Source organism: Doryrhamphus excisus, chromosome 4 (genome assembly GCF_030265055.1).
Source record: "Doryrhamphus excisus isolate RoL2022-K1 chromosome 4, RoL_Dexc_1.0, whole genome shotgun sequence".
Lineage (NCBI taxonomy): Eukaryota > Metazoa > Chordata > Actinopteri > Syngnathiformes > Syngnathidae > Doryrhamphus > Doryrhamphus excisus.
In genome coordinates this window covers 18594707-18611083 of record NC_080469.1, presented here as the reverse complement: position 1 = coordinate 18611083, position 16377 = coordinate 18594707, and the positions used below count along the sequence as shown (strand labels likewise).

The following is a 16377-nucleotide window of genomic DNA, read 5'->3' as shown; positions in this document are numbered from 1 at the left end:
AGTGAATGAGGCATGATGCCAACAGTCTTTTACTTCATTCATTCATTTTCTACCGCTTTTTCCTCACGAGGGTCGTGGGGGTGCTGGAGCCTATCCCAGCTGGGCGGGAGGCCCAGCTGTCTTTGGAGTACACCCTGGACGGGTCCCCAGCCAATCACAGGGCTCACACTCACATTCATACCTATGGACAATTTGGAGTTGTGTTTTTGGAATGTGGGAGTGAACCGGAGTACCTGGAGAACATGCAAACTCCACACAGAGATGGCCGAGGGTGGAATTGAACCCTGGTCTCCTCGCTGTGAGGTCTGCGCACTAATGAAAAATAAAAGTGTTGATATTGATAGGGCTCCGCTCATTCATACTTTATGTGGCAACACAAGGTTTATTTGGTCAATTTTAACAAAGGAAATGACAACGCTACCTTGGGAATTACACCCAAGGAAATAATAACTCCATGGAAATGCAAGGTTCATTTTACTATTGATGCAGAAGATGTGTTTTCAACTCAAGTTGGTTTCATTACAGTCTTGAAAAATACATGAAAAGTTACCATACAGATGAAAAAATATTGTTAATTCATATCAAATTCCAACTGTGGGTTTTGCACCCCCACATGGACTAAGATGATTTCTACATGTATGTTGTTCACATGGTTTGCTCAACAGCAAATATGGATGCATGCATTCTACGGCAGGGCGGATTTTGTGCCTGTCGTAATTTGCATGCACCCCCTACTTGGACCAGGATTACTTCTACATGTCTATAGTTCACATGATTTACTTTAAAGACATCCACTTCTCATGTGGACTTCATCTTTGGACCAAAAGAGTTCCCATACATGGAATTTTCTGGCGATACGATGAGATACAATTCACCCCATTCACGATGCAATACGATATGATAATCATTTAGTTCACATCAATGCAATCTGATATATCAGAAAGTCAGTATGGATAACATTTCTACCGCCATGCCACTGATCAAAATTACAGAAGAAATCACTAACGCTGTAGATCATAGGAAGTGTGCAGCCGCAGTATTCATGGATCTGACAAAAGCCTTTGATACAATCAATCATGACATCCTAATAACTACGGAATAAGAGGATTAGTTCTGAACTGGGTCAAAAGCTACTTAGCTGACAGGAAGCAATATGTAAAGCTAGGAGAATACACATCTGCAAGTTCATATATTATGTGCGAAGTTCCCCAGGGGTCAATACTGGGACCAAAACTGTTCAACTTGTACATAAATGATATCTCCAAAGTCACGAAAGACTTAAAGCTGGTATTATTTGCAGATGATACCACTGCTTTTTGTTCTGGAGGGAATACAGACAAAATCATTAGAAAGGTCAGAGAAGAAATGAACACTAAAAAGATGGTTTGATGATAATAGATTGTCCTTGAACCTAAGTAAAACTAAAATCATGCTGTTTGGTAACAGCAGAAAGGACACGCACCAGCAAATACAAATAGACTGTGTAGACATTGAAAGGGTGAAGGAAAATACATTTCTGGGGATCACAGATGAAAATATGAGCTGGAAGCTTCATATTACAAATATACAACATAAGGTGGCCAGAAATATTTCAATATTGAACAAAGCAAAATTTGTTCTCAATCAGAAATCACTCCACACTCTTTATTGCTCTCTGGTTCATATCTTACTTCTTGTGTGGAAATATGGGGTAATAACTATAAAAGCAATCTTCGCTCACTAAATGTACAGCAAAAAAGGTCAGTAAGGATAATTCATAATACACTCCCTTTTTATTTTCGTGGAGTGTTGCCTAAGTTACAAAGTTCACAATGCAGCCCTAAAGGACAGGTAAGTGACAGGGAAGTTGTCATGCCTGTCATCGCCTACCCCGCCTTCACCTTGGAGACACCGCCTCCTGCCTGATTGCGCTCAGGTGTCCCTCATCATTACCTTCTTGCTATTTATTGCCTCCGATGCCTCCTGTCTGGTGCAAGTTCGTTGTACATTCATGTCTCGTCCTAGCACTCCTTGTTATCGCCTCGCCTGGTTTTCGACCCTTGCCTGCTTTTCGACCACCCCTCCTGCCTGCCGCTCTCGGATACCTTTGCCTTATTGGACTGACTTACCGTGTACCGACCTTCACCCTCGTGTAGTACCTGCCAACTCTGCCTTTGGGTCCTCCTTCCCACGTCCCCTCGTGACAGAAGTGGCTGTTGCAATGTGATGTGATCAAGTTTACACAAGCAAAACAGTTGATCGCATTTAGATGTGTGATAAAGAATACAATTGGTGGACTTTTCGTGCCTCTGTGTGCCGCTGTGGTCAGATGTTTTCTGTTTCCTCTTCACAATCTTGAGTGTCTTGAAGTCTTATTCCATACGCACACTTAGCAGAAGGCCAGCAGGATACAGGGTACATCCATATATTTAAATGTGTTCACAGTCAAAGATATGATAACTTCAATGAACATTAACCTATAATTTCCCTCCTGTTTATCATGTATTTGCACAAATTCTCACATCATTCGCTAACCTCTTCCTGTAGGCATTTTCTGCTAGGAAGTTGTTTTATGAAACAATACATTTACACTCAGAAGGATATGCTGTATGTTTTGTCGTTTACTACAGTCCCCTGATTCTGGGAACAGGTTTGGGAGATGGAGGTCCTCCATTTCAATAGCTGTCTCAAACTCTCTGTCACTTCCATCTTCATCCAATAGAAGATACATTTGTGCCATCTTCGCCTCTACAGGTGTAATAGTAGTTGTAATTAAACGGTGAAACAACCCTCATAGACAGGGAACAACACAACAGCCACACAATGTTAAGATGGCTGCAAAAACTGCGATAGAGCGCAATAGTGTGGACACGAAGGATTTATATTCGCCGAACATGCCAAACCAATCATCCCACCAACTGGTATTCACTCCAGAGTGTTCTTTCATTTTACCATTCAAGGTGCGGAAACCCTCTATGGCTTGGGTCAAGCTGCCATCGACGGCTGTGTTGTTAGGAATGAAGGTAGAGCATTCTTCACTGAACATAGCACAAACGTCTCCTTCCTTTGTCAACAACATTCCACCGCAATCCTGTTTTGTAGGCCATAAGGGATGTGGCTTTTTAGCTGATCACGTACGGCTTCAAACCCATACTGTGTCCAGTTACCCAATTTTTGTACATTGTAGTGGGTGTAGTTTATTCTGTCCGTATTTTTATTAATTGTAACCCATGGGACAATTGACTCCCATCCAGCGGCTATTTGAGTCACTATTTTATATTCACCCAACGAGGTAGTCCGATGGCATCAATGTATGTTGGATCCTTACCACCTAGCCAACTTGGTTGAGACATTTTTTTTTTCGAAATGGATTGTTCCATATGTCAAGGTAGGGTAATTGTTTTAGCTCACTCGTTGACATCGTGAACATGTCTGGCTTCTACGGTGGTACCAGGTGTCCAGTAGTCCCCTTTCTGAGTAGTAATTAATGAGCCCCATCTTAGATGTCCAGTAACATACCACTAATAACTAGCATATGTCTTCCCTGATATTTGATGTCCGTTTGAAAATCCTTTCAACGATGATATGGGTATTTGAAGTTTAGTGGTCATATTCGGAGCTACACTCTTAAAAATGCTGGGTTATTTTTTTGACCCAATCGCTGGGTTGAGCCTGTTGGGTCATTTAATTGGGTTATTTTTATTGAGTTGGGTATTCTGAGAACCCAATTCGCTGGGTTATCTCTGTTGGGTGCTGAGTTATTTGCTGCTGGGTTGTGATTTCCATTATATTGTGCTGGGTTATTTTGGACAACCCAAAGCGTTGGGTAGAATTTTGAACACGCGCAACAAAGCCCCGCCCACAAACTTACTTCGTTCGGACCCCACATTTCATCTGAGGAGACCAATTTCAGCACAGAGCAAGGTTTGTTACATGCCCACTATTGTTTTACCGTAGAATTGACTTTATATTATTATATAAAGCTTCATAAACTTGTTAAAATGTAAGTTCGTGAAGCACTGTTGAGTACTAGCTTCAGGAATGGATCGGTAACCTTAGCAAACTTCCATTCCCTCCAAAAGTAGCAAGCGAACACATTCGCTGGCGAGCTATGTAGGAACCAAACTATGTTGTTGAAGTTACAAGAGACGTGCACTATGTGTGATAGTTATGAGGACAACGTCAGTTATCTCGTCAATTTGCCATTTTATGTGATATCAAGTTAAAGAATCTCGTGAATTAATACGAGCGTGCTGATGAACCGGTGTTTTTTACGCTAGACTGCTGCATGCTAGCGGGCTTCCGTTAGCCACGGATAGTCCACTGTATACTTAGCAGTTTCAACTAGTTTGGGCGCGAATTCGACGACAGTTTTGTAAGTCGCATATAAATGTAGAGAATACGTTTGGACTACTGAATCTTAGTTCATTTCATGGTATGTTTGTTCTTATGGACCCTCTTTGTGATGTTTCAGTTCGCTGAAAAGCATCTATGGATGAGTTTATCAGTTCCAAATTGACTGAGTGGCAGCTACCAGGGCTGATTGAAAGGTAAGTCATCTTCATGCCTTCATTTTATGGGTATTGTTTTACAGTAGCTACTGTGCCTACTATATGTTCAATACATAAGAAATGGCGGTGGGTCAGTCACCGTAGCTTGTACCAATACCCAAAATTTGATTTGATTTTGATTGTGATCCATTTTGTGATTCCAATATATATTGCTGTTATAGTCAAAAAGACAAACTGACAAACCCTCTATGGTACACATTATGATCCCAATTGGTAAAAAAATGTTTGGGGTGTGTTTTTGTGTTTTAAAATAGACCAAGTAAACATAATCGAGACATTTTCTTAATATTATGTTAGGGTTGATTGCAATACAACAACACTGCACAGTAGTGGAACATATTGAAAACAAGACAGTTTTATCTAAAATTGTAATATTATATTATTTAAAACTCATGTTCTCAACAATCTGGTAATGACACCCATAATTGTCCTACAGATGCCAGGGGAGAAGTCGCCCTGACGCTTCTGCCCATCCTGCTCCCTCCGCCTGTGTTTAAAAAGGGCTGGAAATTGGTCCGGGATAGTATTCAGGAGTCAAAGAGAGCCTTCCTCGATGTTAAGCCCGTAAGTAATTTACCTTTCAACAGAAATTAAAATGTAAATGAATTGTGAAATGACTCCAGTTGTTCTCTTACACAGTTTTAAAGAAGGACTCTTTTTATGAGGAGCTACTTGAAAAGATTGTATTTCGTGGAATGTGTGACAACGTAACATTTGGCTGTGTTTCTCATTTCATGAAGCACTATTCTTACAAGTTGTAACTTGTTGTAAGTTGTTACTCCATAGTGATGTGTGACGTATAAACCACAGACCAAACATAAGACTGGCCAAACCCCCTGAATAAATTGTTGAACAACACGCCATTGAATTTACAGGTGTCATACTTCTCCCTGTAGAATATATATTGAAATAGCTTCAGTAGAGAGCTGATGACAATTGCTCTGCACTGCTAGAAATACTTACAAAATACTTACTTTTTTTCTTTTCTCATCGTAGGTCGGCGCTAACATGGTGGAATACTTGCAGCAGGCAGAATCGCCTACCCATTTGTGCTGCTGGTCACAGAGCCTCTTGTTCTATGTATATATCACTCTCTCATAGCTGTCCCCTCACCCGTTCTTAAAATGTTATTTTTTTTTGTACATAATTTGTTCATATGTGAAGGAAATGTTGTGAGTTGTTATATTTGTATGTTCTGGAAATGTTGAATTTTAATAAATATTTTATTGTTACATTGGTGTCATTATCATTGTAATATATTATTAATAGTATTAGCATACAATAAAAATAAATAAATAATAATTAAAATATATATATAAATATATATGGTATATTGGCAACCCAACTTGCTGGGTTGAAATAACCCAGCCGTGTAGTTAATATGAACCCAGCGTTGGGTCATTTGAACAACCCAATGTACAACCCAATTGTTGGGTTAAGAGAACCAACCCAACTTGTTGGGTTAAAATAACCCAACGCGAGGTTGGTCCTATATTTAACCAGCGTTGGGTTGAAAAACAACCCGGTTGTTTTTAACCCAGCATTTTTAAGAGTGTACACTCTTAAAAATGCTGGGTTATTTTTTTGACCCAATCGCTGGGTTGAGCCTGTTGGGTCATTTAATTGGGTAATTTTTATTGAGTTGGGTATTCTGAGAACCCAATTCGCTGGGTTATCTCTGTTGGGTGCTGAGTTATTTGCTGCTGGGTTGTGATTTCCATTAGATTGTGCTGGGTTATTTTGGACAACCCAAAGCGTTGGGTAGAATTTTGGACACGCGCAACAAAGCCCCGCCCACAAACTTACTTCGTTCGGACCCCACATTTCATCTGAGGAGACCAATTTCAGCACGGAGCAAGGTTTGTTACATGCCCACTATTGTTTTACCGTAGAATTGACTTTATGTTATTATATAAAGCTTCATAAACGTGTTAAAATGTAAGTTCGTGAAGCACTGTTGAGTACTAGCTTCAGGAATGGATCGGTAACCTTAGCAAACTTCCATTCCCTCCAAAAGTGGCAAGCGAACACATTCGCTGGCGACCTATGTAGGAACCAAACTATGTTGTTGAAGTTACAAGAGACATGCACTATGTGTGATAGTTATGAGGACAACGTCAGTTATCTCGTCAATTTGCCATTTTATGTGATATCAAGTTAATGAATCTCGTGAATTAATACGAGCGTGCTGATGAACCGGTGTTTTTTGCTAGCGGGCTTCCGTTAGCCACCGATAGTCCACTGTATACTAATCAGTTTGAACTAGTTTGGGCGCGAATTCGACGACAGTTTTGTAAGTCGTATATAAATGTGGAGAATACGTTTGGACTACTGAATCTTATTTCATTTCATGGTATGTTTGTTCTTATGGGCCCTCTTTGTCATGTTTCACTTCGCTGAAAAGCATCTATGGATGAGTTTGTCAGTTCCAAATTGACTGAGTGGCAGCTACCAGGGCTGATTGAAAGGTAAGTCATCTTCATGCCTTCATTTTATGGGTATTGTTTTACAGTAGCTACTGTGCCTACTATATGTTCTATACATAAGAAATGGTGGTGGGTCAGTCACTGTAGCTTGTACCAATACCCAAATTTTGATTTGATTTTGATCCATCTTGTGATTCCAATATATATTGCTGTTATATCAGCCTGCGAGTCAAAAAGTTTGCTCACCACTGCTCTAGACAATGATGACAAACCCTCTATGGTACACATTATGATCCTAATTGGTAAAAAAAAATGTTTGGGGTGTGTTTTTGTGCTTTAAAATAGACCAAGTAAACATAATCGAGACATTTTCTTAATATTATGTTAGGGTTGATTGCAATACGACAACACTGCACAGTAGTGGAACATATTGAAAACAAGACAGTTTTATCTAAAATTGTAATATTATATTATATTATTTAAAACTCATGTTCTCAACAATCTGGTAATGACACCCATAATTGTCCTACAGATGCCAGGGGAGAAGTCGCCCTGACGCTGCTGCCCATCCTGCTCCCTCCGCCTGTGTTTAAAAAGGGCAGGAAATTGGTCCGGGCGAGTATTCAGGAGGTGAAGAGAGCCTTCATCGATGTTAAGCCCGTAAGTAATTTACCTTTCAATAGAAATTAAAATGTAAATGAATTGTGAAATGACTCCAGTTGTTCTCTTACACAGTTGTAAAGCAGGACTCTTTTTTTGAGGAGCTACTTGAAAAGATTGTATTTCGTGGAATGTGTGACAACGTAACATTTGGCTGTGTTTCTCATTTCATGAAGCACTATTCTTACAAGTTGTAACTTGGTGTAAGTTGTTTCTCCATAGTGATGTGTGTATAAACCGCAGACCAAACATAAGACTGGCCAAACCCCCTGAATAAATTGTTGAACAACACGCCATTGAATTTACAGGCGTCATACTTCTCCCTGTAGAATATATATTGAAATAGCTTCAGTAGAGAGCTGATGACAATTGCTCTGCACTGCTAGAAATACTTACAAAATACTTACCTTTTTTTCTTTTCTCATCATAGGTCGGAGCTAACATGGTGGAATACTTGCAGCAGGCAGAATCGCCTACCCATTTGTGCTGCTGCTCACAGAGCCTCTTGTTCTATGTACTATATATCACTCTCTCATAGCTGTCCCCCTCACCCGTTCTTAAAATGTTATTTTTTTGTACATAATTTGTTCATATGTGAAGGAAATGTTGTGAGTTGTTAAATTTGTATGTTCTGGAAATGTTGAATTTTAATAAATATTTTATTGTTACATTGGTGTCATTATCATTGTAATATATTATTAATAGTATTAGCATACAATAAAAATAAATAAATAATAATTAAAAAAAATATATATATATATATATAAATATATATGGTATATTGGCAACCCAACTTGCTGGGTTGAAATAACCCAGCCGTGTAGTAAATATGAACCCAGCGTTGGGTCATTTGAACAACCCAATGTACAACCCAACTGTTGGGTTAAGAGAACCAACCCAACTTGTTGGGTTAAAATAACCCAACGCGAGGTTGGTCCTATATTTAACCAGCGTTGGGTTGGGAAACAACCCAGATTGGGTTGTTTTTAACCCAGCATTTTTAAGAGTGTATACGCTCTTAAAAATGCTGGGTTATTTTTTTGACCCAATCGCTGGGTTGAGTCTGTTGGGTCATTTAATTGGGTTATTTTTATTGAGTTGGGTATTCTGAGAACCCAATTCGCTGGGTTATCTCTGTTGGGTGCTGAGTTATTTGCTGCTGGGTTGTGATTTCCATTATATTGTGCTGGGTTATTTTGGACAACCCAGAGCGTTGGGTAGAATTTTGGACACGCGCAACAAAGCCCCGCCCACAAACTTACTTCGTTCGGACCCCACATTTCATCTGAGGAGACCAATTTCAGCTCGGAGCAAGGTTTGTTACATGCCCACTATTGTTTTACCGTAGAATTGACTTTATGTTATTATATAAAGCTTCATAAACGTGTTAAAATGTAAGTTCGTGAAGCACTGTTGAGTACTAGCTTCAGGAATGGATCGGTAACCTTAGCAAACTTCCATTCCCTCCAAAAGTGGCAAGCGAACACATTCGCTGGCGACCTATGTAGGAACCAAACTATGTTGTTGAAGTTACAAGAGACATGCACTATGTGTGATAGTTATGAGGACAACGTCAGTTATCTCGTCAATTTGCCATTTTATGTGATATCAAGTTAATGAATCTCGTGAATTAATACGAGCGTGCTGATGAACCGGTGTTTTTTGCTAGCGGGCTTCCGTTAGCCACCGATAGTCCACTGTATACTAATCAGTTTGAACTAGTTTGGGCGCGAATTCGACGACAGTTTTGTAAGTCGCATATAAATGTGGAGAATACGTTTGGACTACTGAATCTTATTTCATTTCATGGTACGTTTGTTCTTATGGACCCTCTTTGTGATGTTTCAGTTCGCTGAAAAGCATCTATGGATGAGTTTGTCAGTTCCAAATTGACTGAGTGGCAGCTACCGGGGCTGATTGAAAGGTAAGTCATCTTCATGCCTTCATTTTATGGGTATTGTTTTACAGTAGCAACTGTGCCTACTATATGTTCTATACATAAGAAATGGCGGTGGGTCAGTCACTGTAGCTTGTACCAATACCCAAATTTTGATTTGATTTTGATCCATCTTGTGATTCCAATATATATTGCTGTTATATCAGCCTGCGAGTCAAAAAATTTGCTCACCACTGCTCTAGACAATGATGACAAACCTTCTATGGTACACATTATGATCCTAATTGGTAAAAAAAATGTTTGGGGTGTGTTTTTGTGCTTTAAAATAGACCAAGTAAACATAATCGAGACATTTTCTTAATATTATGTTAGGGTTGATTGCAATAGGACAACACTGCACAGTAGTGGGACATATTGAAAACAAGACAGTTTTATCTAAAATTGTAATATTATATTATATTATTTAAAACTTATGTTCTCAACAATCTGGTAATGACACCCATAATTGTCCTACAGATGCCAGGGGAGAAGTCGCCCTGACGCTGCTGCCCATCCTGCTCCCTCCGCCTGTGTTTAAAAAGGGCAGGAAATTGGTCCGGGCGAGTATTCAGGAGGTGAAGAGAGCCTTCATCGATGTTAAGCCCGTAAGTAATTTACCTTTCAATAGAAATTAAAATGTAAATGAATTGTGAAATGACTCCAGTTGTTCTCTTACACAGTTGTAAAGCAGGACTCTTTTTTTGAGGAGCTACTTGAAAAGATTGTATTTCGTGGAATGTGTGACAACGTAACATTTGGCTGTGTTTCTCATTTCATGAAGCACTATTCTTACAAGTTGTAACTTGGTGTAAGTTGTTACTCCATAGTGATGTGTGACGTATAAACCACAGACCAAACATAAGACTGGCCAAACCCCCTGAATAAATTGTTGAACAACACGCCATTGAATTTGCAGGTGTCATACTTCTCCCTGTAGAATGTATATTGAAATAGCTTCAGTAGAGAGCTGATGACAATTGCTCTGCACTGCTAGAAATACTTACAAAATACTTACCTTTTTTTCTTTTCTCATCATAGGTCGGAGCTAACATGGTGGAATACTTGCAGCAGGCAGAATCGCCTCCCCATTTGTGCTGCTGCTCACAGAGCCTCTTGTTCTATGTATATATCACTCTCTCATAGCTGTCCCCCTCACCCGTTCTTAAAATGTTATTTTTTTGTACATAATTTGTTCATATGTGAAGGAAATGTTGTGAGTTGTTATATTTGTATGTTCTGGAAATGTTGAATTTTAACAAATATTTTATTGTTACATTGGTGTCATTATCATTGTAATATATTATTAATAGTATTAGCATACATTATATTATTAATATTAGCATACAATAAAAATAAATAAATAATAATTAAAAAATATATATATATATATATAAATATATATGGTATATTGGCAACCCAACTTGCTGGGTTGAAATAACCCAGCCGTGTAGTAAATATGAACCCAGCGTTGGGTCATTTGAACAACCCAATGTACAACCCAATTGTTGGGTTAAGAGAACCAACCCAACTTGTTGGGTTAAAATAACCCAACGCGAGGTTGGTCCTATATTTAACCAGCGTTGGGTTGGGAAACAACCCAGATTGGGTTGTTTTTAACCCAGCATTTTTAAGAGTGTAGGGTCATACATATGGAGGTGTTGTATGCCCCGCTAATTATCTATCCAAGGTGTTCGTATGACCGTATTTACATTTCATTTGGTCTTTTCTTTCATCAACGTGGTATTCAGTGGTGCAAATAGCCATTTTGTAATTAATCCTATTCCTACCAGAAACATGGTTAAAAACCATACCCCCACTGAGTATTTCATTCCTCTAAACATTTCTGCAGAAGTCGCCTTCCTCTACTGGGATTGGTGTCTTGGAAGGCTTCACTGACCGTCAGGTGTTTTCAGACTCACCTTTCCCGTCGGGACTGTCTGCAGAAAGGGTCTTTTTACAATGGGTCATATGTATCTCAGCTATATTTAACGCTGTAGGCGTTTTCAATAAGACCTAATATGGACAAAATTCCATTATCACTGTAGATGTTTTTTGGGATACCATATTGGGGTATGATATCCTTGCAAAGGGCTTTCTGACACTGTTTAAGGCATCAGGGTTTTTTTGTCGGGAACAGCTCAATCCATTTTGAGAACGCATCTATGACGACCAAACATTTCTTTTCTTCACTTTGATGCAACTCTATGAAATCCATATGTGTTGTCTGGAAATGGTATTGTGGTGTTGGAAACCGGCCACGACCTGGACGCAGATTACCTTGCAGATTATGTCTTGCACATGTCAGACAGGCCCTGCCAAAACATTTTTGAATAAGAAATAAAGCCATATGTGGTAAAATAATGATGTATCTAGGTAACCATCCCTCCTGTTGAGACATGTGATACACCATGGCTCAATATAGCAGCCCATTTTTAGGCTCCCCAGATTTTTAGGTAAAATTGCTTTTGATTGTTGGTCGACATAGATGTCTTTCAATATAGCTCCTTGTTTAATCCAGAACAATTTCTGGAGCAGGACTTTGTTGTTACATTTCTTTAAGGGTATCATTGTCATATGCATCTGGTTTCAACGGGTACACACGGTCTATATTCTGTTTTTGCTCTAATCAGTAGTGATAAAGTTCCTTTAATTAATCCTACACCATATGCCGTTTTTTTCCCCTCTTCGTGCCCGGCAAGACACTGCGTAAAGCCCGCTCTACGGATTATTTTTTCTTTTCTAGATTGTCTTCTCGGCACAACAGGTCACATGCTCACCTGTGCTGAGTTTTTTCTTCTTCTTGTGATATCACATCTGCAGTACAACAGGTACTGTTGGGTATCCTGTTGGATTTTTCCCTATTTTTCTGCCACCCGGTAACTCTTTTTGTCTATTCTTTTTTTCTGTCTGTGTCTTTACTTCCTTTGCTGCACTTTCTTGTTCCTTTTTCTCTCGCTCTCTTCAATAACCTCTCTTTCTCTTTTTATTTCTATCCTATTCATTATTTTGTTTTCATCTTTTTTCACCATTTTTGTAATTTTAACTTCCCAGTTATGATGGTAATTCGTAGGGAATTCTAATAACTGGGTTAATTTGTTGTCAGTGAGGTGGTGCCTTGCTGTGGTAATTCTCAAGCTTCTACCATTGGTGAGGGCAGAGAATTCTCCGAATGGTCCGACAAAAAGGATTTGGGTTTATTCCTGATATGCATTTGGCAGTAAATTTGTCTTTTTTACTATGCATCACTTCCTGATTTTTTTTGCCATCTAAAAACAGCAACAACTTTCGAAAACAATTTTCCTCCCACTTTCACATTGGCTATTGGTTATGGATAGACGATGCTCATCCCACAGAGAGTGGCCGGAGCCGGAAAGCACCCTACCAAGGAGCCTATGTAACCCTACTTATGGAGCCAAATTTTACCACACAGCCTAAAGCGTGCTTGAAATGCATGATGACAACGAGGGAATAAAGTGCATTTGTGAACAATGGTTGTTGTGTGCCAAGCAATAAAGCACATCACACTAAATGTGTTCCATAAGTGGCAAAACGCTCTTCGGAGGCCTTCTCTGTGCAAGTGGAGTGCTTTTTTGGACGTGGCACACATGTGCCATATATGGAGAAGATTTTGACCACAAAGCCTAGCTTACCTAGCAAAGCCTAGAAATACATTATGACAGCGAGTGAAACACTTTGTCTCATTTTCCCTCTAACTCTTGTTGGAGAAGAAATTCCCCGCAACCTTCATCTCCCCAAGCGGATTCTTTAATCTCCACTTATGAGAAGGAATAAAACTCACTCACTAGTCAAAGTGATCATGTATTGTAAAATTGGTCAGACAGAATAAAATCACAAAAACACAGGATCCTGGGAGATCCACAGGATATTGTGCCCTGACCATCTGTTAACTGACCCTTAATCTACCTCATCTACCCTACATCAAAGACAATTATTTAAAAAAACAAATTAGACTTACAATTCCCCCTTTGGACCACAGCTTATACTGTGGTCCACATCCCACAGTATAGCGAAGATACAGAAGGATAGGAGAAAGATGTTGTTTCCTCCAAAGTGTTTGGAACCACAAATATCTGTTTCCTTCAGCCAGAGGAAATGTGACGTTCTTACTGTCACTCAGTATGGGCCTATCCATCTGGGCTGCGTCCACACTTTTTTTTTTTTCTTTTTTCAAACCTTAAGTACACCCATAGTGATATGTACACCTTCTTCTCAGGACCCCCTTTTGCAGTATCAGCAACCTGTACAGAAAATTTTACTCACCAACCTTTGCAATGCAACAAGTGTCATACATCATTTTCTCCATGACATCCATGGGTCCTGTGACAGCAGTAGGTCCAGAAAGCTGCTGACATCCAGTGAGTTCAAATTGTGTGAACCTACCTCATCTGGATCTTTACGGCACATCCGACAGCTATGAGCTAATGGAAGTGCTTCAACCCATTTTTGTATCCTGCATATTTTTGCTATTTTGTTTTTACATTTTTTGATTAATTCCTTCAACCTTACCTCAGCTTTATCTATCTCCTATGGATGATACCGGCATGTCCTTGCATGTACCATTTATTGTGTACCTAATTGTCCAAGTCCACGTCTCTCGTCCAGAGCAGCCGAGCAGAGGGGACAGTGCACTAGAAACCCAAACTCCATCCTTGTTTTTATTATCGCTCTATGATAGCCAAAATATGTTTTTTTGTGCTTCTTACAACACTATCTAATTATGCCAACTTTGATAACATACCTTCAATCTCTAAAACACTTAACTGCAATTTTGAATTGCATTTCCTAAGGAGATAAGATCACCCCCTTTTGCATGTTCTTTATACCTACAACTGGGCATTTTACAGTCTCAAAATGTCCTTATCTTGTTTTCATTTTACGATTTTCTAGCCTACTCTCTCCACTGTACCAACTCTTAACGTATCACACGCCACCCATACAACATTACCTCCTACCTTCTGAGCGCTCCAGTGCTCTTATAACTCCCCTTCGTTCAATTAAAAGGTCTACTTGTCACTTGCTTTGCCTCCAACACTTTCATGTTCCCATCTTCCTACTGCCTTACCACTGCATAAGCCACTTTCAACGACCCATCTGTCCATAGACCATCAACCAAGGCTCGAAGAGTGGTCAGCTCACCATTATTCGCAACAAATAAGCAGCTGACCAATGCTGCATACGCCAAATGGGAGACATGATCCCTTGTGACTTCATGATGTTCCATGACAGTAAAATTAACAGCTGATGCAGAGAGTGAGGGAGAGAAGAAAACACCACTAGATTATTGTGGAAACAAAGATGCTTGATGTCCTAAAATCACATTGGATTGAGGAGAATCTAGCAAACACACATCGTCCTCATTCCTGTCATAATGCAAAATGCAATGTAACAAATCAATGAGAGGCGTAAACAAGTGCGGGCTCTTAGAGAAGAGAAGACTTCAAGGCTAGTCCGGTGTCTCCGGGGTCAAGGCTTCAAGTTCTGGTGGTAGAGGAGCCGAATCAGACTTTTGGTATGATGCCTGTTGTTTAGACACCATTTGTTTTTCAGCCTTGGTGGCCCTCGAATTGTCTCGCTTCGCTCCCTGCACCTGCAATTGCAACAATTCAGATAATAAAGATTCATTTTTCTCTTTTTCCATTTGCTTTTCAGTATGTCTAACCAAATGATGCAAAAAATGTTTTTTCCACTTGTTATTGTGTTGCATCAAACATATTGGGGTCATCTTTCATTGCCACTGCTATCGGGTCTGGTGCTCCCACCAACACTGCTTGTCGAAAAAGGTTACGCATCATGTCTGTTGGGTTTGGATCAGCTCCAGTCATTACAACCCACTCGCAAAGACACCTGACAAGATAAGTCATGCCAGTTTCACCAGGAATCATAGAAAAAGTAGATTGAGCCAGGAGAGAAGTGGCAGGACGATAAATGCGTTACAATACTTGACCCAAATTGCTCAATACACCACCCGTGGCATGTTCACTGTCTGCCATGTCATCGATACCAGCCTGTTGTTGCACATCCCTCAACTCACTGAGGGTCAATTTTACCCCCAGGATGGCTCGAAGGTCGCCAATTGCGTTGCCTCTGTAAGGCGCTGCATAAAAAGTGCACCCCAGGAGGATGGCGAGGGTCGTTTTTCAGCAATACATGTACGATCTGTGATAGAAAAAGATAGATAGATAAACTGGGTGAGGACTGGATGGTGATGCAAGAAGGGATGCCTGTCTCTGATACTTCTACTACTTGCATGACGCTGAGTCATCCACTTTATTGTCTTCTTACTGGCCATCTGTTTACTTTCTGTACTCCAGCCCCCTTTCGACTCATTTGAACCACATTCCTCTACATCCTTCTCTTCTCCAACCTCTTCCTGACCGACCCACAACTTATCCTTAACCTTCCTTATCTCCTTATCTCAATTTCAGCTGTTCAATTTCCTTCATTAATTGTTCCTCCCTTATTGTAAATGACCCCCTGTAGAGGCACTCCGCCTTGGCCTCTGACACCTCTGAATTTTTGGCCTGTTCCTTCAAGTCTGCATGTCTTAATCTCCTATCAGACCACTCGTTAATGCAGTCACTTTCACTATTAGTGAGGGGTCTGTCCACCTCTTCACGCTGCCCGGACCTGACCACACTGGACATTCTGTTATTTACATTCCTTCTCGTCGCTTCCCCATCCTTTTCATACATTACCTGTCCGCGTATGATCGTCGCTATTGGAGCTTGCACATGCAAATGTGCTGTCTTCAGTCGAGTATGGGTGGTGAGTTCTGATCACATTC

General features: G+C 40.0%; 1 long non-coding RNA gene across 1 annotated transcript; it reads left to right on the top strand.

Annotated features, from left to right (window-relative positions):
- Window positions 1–9062: 9062 nt before the first annotated feature.
- Window positions 9063–10734, top strand: LOC131128376 (uncharacterized). Its single transcript, XR_009129634.1, has 3 exons — window positions 9063–9560; window positions 10050–10177; window positions 10611–10734. It is a non-coding gene; the product is annotated as an uncharacterized LOC131128376 (long non-coding RNA).
- Window positions 10735–16377: the final 5643 nt, after the last annotated feature.